Genomic DNA, 8,812 nt, shown 5'->3' on the forward strand with positions numbered 1-8,812 from the left:
GATACATCGAGGACTATTGAGTCAAGAGGTTTTCATGGGTACTGGGTGACTTATCTTGGGACTTGGAGTAGATATTAGACTTGTATGACCAGAGGAGAAAATAAGGTTCATATTAAGAGGAATAAGAAAATGAACAAAAGTGTAGAGAAAGGAATGCACAACACTTGAAGAAAGTGAAAGTATGCTGTAATGCTATGTCATCAGTAGGCATGTGGAAAATAGCATTCCTATTTCCCACACACAAAAATATATCAATAAAATGAGCCTATGTCCTATTTGGGTGAATGTTGGCTCACCATGGCATCCAGAATCTGTGAAAGGTAAGGTGGCCTCCCAGGAGAGACTGACTCAGTCTTCCAGCAAAATAGACAAATGGAACTCTGAGGAGTTTTTATGTGTGCAGATCTTTCATATCAGATCATGAAAGCAGACATTTTCACACCTTTACATTAAATATGCAAAATCTCATGGTTCTTTCATAAGAGAAAATATTCATGTTGCTTCCCTTGGTCACCCTTACATTATCCTCAGAGTTGTCATTTTGCGGCTTTCTCTGCAAGGCTGGGCTTCAGAGATATTAAATGGCTGCATTTGCCTGTTCATTTTTTTGCCTTCACTTAAACAACTAAGCACCCACTCTGCACAGAATACAAGGTTTCAAAAACCCATGTTTATCTCCATCTCTCTGGCTTACAAACTAGTTTAGAGAAATAGGCAAATAAGAAAATTTAATAAAAGTCACTCTTAGTCTTACAAAGAAATCACAGCTAATGTTTTGATTAATTGATGTTTAAAAAAATTTTTCCCTATATAGCATGTGGAGATCATTTATTTATTTATGTGTGTATATCCATACATATATATGTGTTTAGAATAACAGTAATCCTACCAAATCTATAGTTTATATCTTAATTTTTCTTTTGTGTTATGTTAGAAAAGATTTCCTAAAAATTGTTAAAATAAAGTACGTCATTTCAAGCTATACTTAATCTCCACATAGCATACCATAATTTATTAAAATATTCTTTATTCTTGAGTATTTGCATCTTCATAATATTTCATTATTACAATTAACACTTTGATAACACCACTTGACATCAATGTATAATTCAACGCTTATTTTCTCAGAGTAAATTCCCAGATGTAAAATATCTGGATCAAAATGTATTAACATTTTTAGTGATTTTGGGTCATATTGCCAAACCTGTCCCCTAAAAATACCAATTTATCATCCATTCAATGGATGAGAAGGCCCATCTATTTCATAAAAGATTCATTGTCAACTTGAATATGATCTTTTAGAGAGATCTTATCAATTTGATAGGTGAAAATAATGGCATTGTTTTTATTGAGTTAGTTATGAAGTTGAACGGTTTTCTTTTCATGGATCTTTGTGTAGAGTTTGTATGTGTATGTATGTGAGTTGTTATAACCTTTGCTCACTTTTCTATTTTGTAAGTGGGCTTCTGTAACTATTAACAGCAATTATTATTTTTATGGTCCTCATAAAACTTCTAATAATGATAAATCTGTTTTGGAAATTAATGAAGAATTATATTCAGGACTTCTGTACTCCAAAACCATATATCATAGGAATAAAATTGGAATCTTAGGGCTTTTTAAAAACACATTTTAAAATAGATTCAAGTCACTAGACATGAGCTTTAGAGGCTGATCACTTTCTTCTGAAAACTGATTTGATTTTCAAGTCCCAAGTCTGTTTGTTTCTCTTCATCACTTTCTAACACAGAATCTTCCACCTGCTAGGAGCTACTGAAATTCAGACACAAACTTCTGGAAGAAAATGCTTTTTTTGTTTGTTTGTTTGTTTGTTTGTTTTATGTTGTTTTTTTTTTTGTTTTTTTGTTTTGTTTTTTTTTTTAATTTTTTTTTCAATGTTTATTTATTTTTGGGACAGAGAGAGACAGAGCATGAACGGGGGAGGGGCAGAGAGAGAGGGAGACACAGAATCGGAAACAGGCTCCAGGCTCTAAGCCATCAGCCCAGAGCCCGACACGGGGCTCGAACTCACGGACCGCGAGATCGTGACCTGGCCGAAGTCGGACGCTCAACCGACTGCGCCACCCAGGCGCCCCTTGTTTTGTTTTTTTAGGTGACAGCAGATGATACATTTCATTATATTAGGGAGAAAGAATTATTCTTTAAGTGCATAGAAATATTTACAAACATAATTTTATCTTGGGAGTCTTTAGCTTACTCATTCATTTTCTTTCCTCCCACAGGCCAGGGGATAAGAGCATCATTGTCCAGAGGTATAATCTCACTCTTAGATTCTTCCTTTTCCCCCATAGTCCTTCATGAAATTAGTTCTTTTCTCTCTCTCTCTCTCTTTTTGCTAATCTTTCAGTTTAACAGTTTTACTTCCATCAGTTTTTCCCATATCATTCACAGCTTAAAAAAAAAAAAAAAAACTTTTCTTTCTTCAAGCAAGAGAAAGGAGGGTTCTGCTCTTTAAATACCATGCATATTTATGGGGCGCCTGGGTGGCTCAGTCAGTTAAGCGGCCCACTTCGGCTCAGGTCATGGTCTTGCGGTCCGTAAGTTTGAGCCCGGTGTCTGGCTCTGTGCTGACAGCTCTGAGCCTGTTTCAGATTCTGTGTCTCTCTCTCTCTGACCCTCCCCCTGTTCATGCTCTGTCTCTCTCTGTCTCAAAAATAAATAAAGGTTAAAAAAGAATTTAAAATGCCATGCATATTTTTATTTTAATAACACCTAATTTGTAGAGTTGGGAAATAGGAATCTTATCCTAGAGCGAGCTGAATCATTCATTATAATGCAGCAAAAGTACATATATAAAATAAATAATATATAATATATATAAAAATACATAAAATGTTACATTTAGAATATATTTTATCAATATATTTAATACGTATATTAAGTGTTTTAACATTAAAAGAGCTTATGCTTAGCCTCATGAATACAATCCCCGATGGAAACAACCTAATAGCATTGTTGTGATCTAAATATCTCATTATAAGAGTTAAAAATGTTATCAGTTGTCAGTGAACTAAAGGCTCTGGCCCTGGGGAGCGAGACTGGTTGGTATACAAATCTAAGGGGCTCCCTCTGTCTTGGGGTAGCACAAATCAGCCTTGGTTTTGGCCAGTATGGAGGGAGTGACAGTTTGGGAGGTATGAATAGAAAGAGTCCCACACATATCACCTCTTAAAACTGTCTCCTGTCATCGGGAATGTCAGAGCAAACACACAGATGAAAATGTAATCATATTCATGAAGAAACACTTAAGTACACATGAAAAGAAAAGGCACATGACATCATGACCAATTTGTTCTCAAGGAGAACTCACCTACAGGTGGATTAATGCAGAAATTCACGTAAAGAATGTATTAGTGATAGTTACTCAAGTAACTCCTTGTAAGTCACTTTTCTCCATAAGACAGGTCCAAGGCCAGAATTCTGTGGGCAGACTTGATGAGGTGCCTGCAACTGATGGAAGGCAGTAGGAGAGCTGGCCCTGTGGTTGCTGTCAGTGGTTCCTGGTTATTGGCAGTCAGCACAGCTTTTGGGTTTCCCTGAGCTTAAAATGAGGTTGCTCTCGGTCCTGAGATTGCTTTTCTCCATCTCCTTGCTACTACTCCATTCTTTGTTGCCCCTTTTTCATTTCTGGCTTTTACCCAAATCCTCATTTCTGTGCTCAGGGTCCCCCTTGCTTGAGTGTATGTGCCCACCTGAATTTTGCTCAATCTTCTCAACTTGACCAGTGCTCTGCCTATTTCCTATTCCTGGAAATCTGGCTGATCACGTCCAGCCTCACATTTTTTGGCCAAACTTCTCAGCTTTCCCCTTGGAATGTCTCTGGAGTCTGATTATTTCACAACATCTCTACAAACACCACTCTCATCTAAGCCATGGTCTTTGCTCTCCTGGTTTGTTTCAGAATCTCTGAAATGGCCACTGTTTCCTTCCTGCTCTTGTGACAGTCTGAAAGAGCCCTACCTTTCTGACCTTACTGCCTCTCACCTGCATCATTCTGTCCAGTCACAGTGGCCTCCTCAGTATTCCTCAAACTTGCCAACAAACTCCTGTATTTGGGTCTTTGCAGTCTTTGTTTTCTCTGCCTATAAGGTTTTCCCTAGAAATCCTCCTGACCAGGGGTACCTTCATGGCTCAGACAAACCTCATGACCATTTTTACATATTCCTTAGACATACTAACAGGGATTCCATCTCTCTCCTTCTTGTATGAAACGATAACCTATCCGTATTCCCCTTCCTTGCTCATCTTTTATCATAATATGTCTCATCTTTGAACACAGCATATTTTGTTGTTTATCTCTTCTTGTAGAATGCAGTCTCCATGAGGGCAAAGACTTTGATCTTTTTAAAATTTGTACTACTTAATCTCCCAGTGCTTAAAAAAGTCCCTAGTGCAAAATGGCCCTGTAATAACTAAGTGGTGAATGAAGGAAGGTATGAATGATTAAATGAATGTACAGTGTTTATACCCCTGTCTTACTTCATTGTATTGGAAGTAATACCTCAGACCCCTCAAACATTTAAATATTAGGGAAATTTCTATCTTACTCTCAGTGTAGTTTTCCAGGAAGAAAAATAAATACACGGAACAATTTGCTATGTACAAAGTCACCATACACCTAATAGATAAGAGGAGTATTTCTGGGATGGTGTATATATTTATCATACCCCATCTCATCCTGCTCATTGAGCAACTTGGAAAGGATGTTAATGAAGTTAGTAGTGAAGGAAATGAGACAATTGGAAACCAAGATCAGGAAAGGATGAAGTTAGTTCCTATCACTGCAGGCACATACTGCACATCCAGCTTGAACTGTCCCAGTTTAAAAGCAAAGAAGGAATATAGATCAGCTCAAGATTTGCAGTGTCTGTGAAGACAAAACAATACCAGGCATGTAATTTGCTAGCATTCTGTACTTGTCCTTATGAAAGCCTTTTACATTGTAAATTCTTGCATTGTTTCCTGTTTTCCCCGACAAGCAGTGTGCTTCAGGATGGCCAACTAAGCTAGCTATGTTTTCCCCATTGCCTAGTTTGGTTTATTTATTTATTTTTTTTTAATTTTTTTAAAGTTTATTTATTTTTGAGAGAGAGACACAGAATGTGAGCGGGGGAGGGGCAGAGAGAGAGAGATGGAGACACAGAATCTGAAGCAGGCTCCAGGCTCTGAGCTGTCAGCACAGAGCCTGATGTGGGACTCGAACTCACGAACCGCGAGATCATGACCTGAGCCGAAGTCAGCCATTTAACCGACTGAGCCACCCAGGTGCCCCAGCCTAGTTTGGTTTTAATATTTGAGAAAAACAAAAACCAAACCAAAAATAGTTTGGTTTTAATATTTGAGAACAAAGGAGTTACTGAGTGAATGAACAAAGGTTAAATTAGGAGCATCAAGACATTTTAGGGCCTGTGCTGAGACAAGACTGGAGTGAATGACCCAGGATAGGTCAGTTCCAGGTTTAGGTTAATCGTGGGTATATCAGCAAATTTCAAAAAAGTAGAAATATATTGAATAAACCTCAAATAATTGAGAGGCTTTCTGCTCTGTAATGCAAGTCTAGCCAGTTCAAAGGAAGCTCTGATTTTAAAAGTCAATATATTGACGTGGCAGATCTTAATGAAGGAGTTAGTTAATAAGTATTGCTCCTATTTTGGAATTCTTGGGCACACTAACATGTTTCAGTTGCTGAGTGCTACCTATCCCCAGAAACCATGGCCTTGGGTTTAGGATGGGTATCTGAACCCTAACCCTGACTTTTTTCCTCTGCCTAGCTTGAATTTTGATCACCTTCATTTATTACTAATTTATTGAGAACTTAACCTTTTAGCAAGCATTTTCTAGATATTTGAGATAAAGTGAAAGATCCATACCCTGCCCTCACATAGCTCAAATTCATAGAGTAATGCACAAATGAAGTTGAAAATTTGTAACTTTCCTGTAGTTTATGGGATAATTGCTTAGAAAACTCAGTAGCCTTCTAGGCAGTTGCCAGTGGACAAAGCTGACTATTGAGTTTCACCTTCAGGCTGATAACTTAAATCAGACCCTTTCTTGCCTTAGGCTTGGCCTGTCACAGTCAGACTCCCCAGGGTTAACCCTGAGAACCAGCCTTTTAGTCAGGTGTCTTATCATTTGTAGGATCCTTTTGGGTATTCCAAGCACTGTCCTATTCTAGATCATTCCCCTGCCCTCCTGGTTTGTGCTCTCTATTGCTGCAGTAGATAGTATGGTTTTCTACACTTGAAAAACTGGATGATTTCAGCAGAATTTAGCCCTGATACTCCTCAGGAACATGACCTTGCAAAATTATTTCATCTCTCCAATCCCCAGTCTATAAATAGGAATAATACGCCTTTTTCTAAAAATTTCTACAACAGTCAAAGAAGATGAGATATAATTTATCACAATGCCTGTCATTGGGGCTTCTGTTTTTTGTTACTCAGTTCCTGTGAACAGAAGTATAGCCAGTAAACTATGCCTGAAGGAAAGAAGTAGAAGCCTAGGAAAACTGAAAGAGTCCATTGAATTTTTAAATTGAAACGATTCCTCTGGAGAGTATCCTTAGGTAAGTTATTGAAAGCAGTAATTTGTTAGTAATATTTGGGACAGAGTGACCTTGGGAAATGTAGATGGTGGAGTAGGTTTCATAATCACCCTTGGTTATTGTATTCATTTCACACTTCAAGATTCAGTGACCTACATGATATGTACAAATAAATTTACAATAACTAAGAATCACCATGATTATTGTTTTTAATTCAAATCAATCAAACTGCTATAGCACCCAATGTAAAATATTTAGCAATTAAACATAACACTACAGACAAAAGCTTTTCTGGAAAAAAAGAAAAAGATAATTTCTCTCGTTTTTCTTTGAATGCCACTTTCTCTGTGTGTGTGTGTTTTTTTGAATAGCACTGAAGTTTGGGGTGCCATTGTACTCTTTAACTGTTGATTTGCATTTGAAAACCTCCAAAGAGTGTAGTCTAAAGTGCCAATTTAGTTATATTTTTATTCAGTCAATCCACCACACTTGCTCACACTTGCTATTCCTGAGGCTATGAGTCTTTATTAAGGTTATAAAATGCTTCGACCTTCATAAAAGGCACAGTGACTTCCCTTGAGGTCCAAAGCATTAATGATGAGGTGAAATGCAAAATCATTATCTGAGGGCAGCATCTCTCCTACCACAGAAGCTATTCAAATCATCCGATTGAAAGGCAAACCTATCCAAAAGCTAATAAAGAATTCTCCCTGGCAGTTGAAATATTGGACAAATTGCTTTTCAACCTATGATAGAATGTTAACTGGGTGACAGCCAAATGATGCTGCTGGTTCACTATATTCCACCTCTGTAAGCTGGGTAATTGATAGTCTTTGGGTCTAGAGGTCAAAAGTTGTTGGTGAGTTTGCAATGAGTAACTTCACTGTGGAAAAGGGCCAGTGGTGAGTGTTTATTACTTCCCATTGTTTCAGCACCAAAGGCTCTGCAAGGAAAGCCATGCTTCATTCAGGGTTGGTGTCACATTTGCATTTAGGTGTTGGTGAAAACTTGTAAGTGCATCGGTGGAAAATTGAAGGCTGACAACATGAAAAAATGTCACTTATATAAAAAGCATATTTTAAAGATAGGGTCTTACCTTCTTCCCTTCTCAGAGAGCTGTGTGCACCTACCTATGAAATACCCATAGGTGATGCTGGTGACAAATATGTGTCTACAACAAAACCAGTCTGTTTATTTTATCCTAGATCTGAAGGTTATATTTAAAAAAAGCCTTGAGTATTTGAGACTGGAAAGTCCACCTTGACCAGTATTTACCATAAAAATTCATTTTTTGCATGATGAAAAAAAGTTCTCAATGAATACATCAAAATCCAAATTCATATAGTCCTTATTTATTATGAAGTAGGTGTTCTTGGGCTCCTGTTACGTAAGATGATGGTTTGATATAGGATATTAGAGACAACGAATGTCCTTGTTAAAAGGGATGTGAAAAATCATGGGTTCATGGGTTCCCATCTAGTTCCTGAGTCCACAGAGGATCACCAGTCTATAAAAGTAGAATGTAGGTTGAAAATCATTTTCAGTATTTCATAAAAGTTGCTGGAAATCATACATTTACAGGTTGATGTAAGGATCAACTTTATTTGCTTTTGACTGGCTTGATACCAACTCAGGGCATAAGTAATGCTATTATCTGTGTTTTCACTGCTATTCAGAAACTCTGGTTAGCAGTAAAGTAATTTATGATAAGTACATAAAATCTGAATCTTCTATTCAGCTGGTCAACTAAACTTAACCCTTGATGACTATGTAGCTCTTGATACTGTTGAAGCATTTTCTTATCTAAACCAGGCATTAAAGCATAAGAAACAGTACTGGTATTTGCTTTGGCAACCCATATACTAAAATTGGAATGATACAAAGAAGATTAGCATGGCCCCTGAGCCAGGATGACATGCGAATTTGTGAAGATTCCACAGTTTTAAAAGGAAAGGCTATTATGGGGCGCCGGGGTAGTTCAGCCAGTTGAGTGCGCGACTTTGGCTCAGGTTGTGATCTCGCACGGTTTGTGAGTTCCAGCCCCGCATCAGTCTCTATGATGGTGGTGTGGAAACTGTTTGAGATTCTCTCCCTCTGCCCCTTCCCCACTTGTGCATGCTCTCTCTCTCTGAAAAATAAAAAAATACACTTTAATTTTTTTTCTAAAAAGGAAAGGGTATTCTAACACACAAACTATTTTTGTACTAGAATTTGCTAACTTGTAATATGGAATTTTCCTTTTATCAG

The 8,812-nt window shown here is 37.6% G+C and overlaps 1 non-coding gene across 1 annotated transcript; it reads left to right on the forward strand.

Moving 5' to 3' along the window:
* Positions 1–8,403: 8,403 nt before the first annotated feature.
* Positions 8,404–8,510, forward strand: LOC112868471 (U6 spliceosomal RNA). Its single transcript, XR_003224295.1, has one exon. It is a non-coding gene; the product is annotated as a U6 spliceosomal RNA (small nuclear RNA).
* Positions 8,511–8,812: the final 302 nt, after the last annotated feature.

The sequence above is a fragment of the Puma concolor genome, chromosome D3 (genome assembly GCF_028749965.1).
Source record: "Puma concolor isolate L17-30 chromosome D3, mPumCon1.1.hap2, whole genome shotgun sequence".
Lineage (NCBI taxonomy): Eukaryota > Metazoa > Chordata > Mammalia > Carnivora > Felidae > Puma > Puma concolor.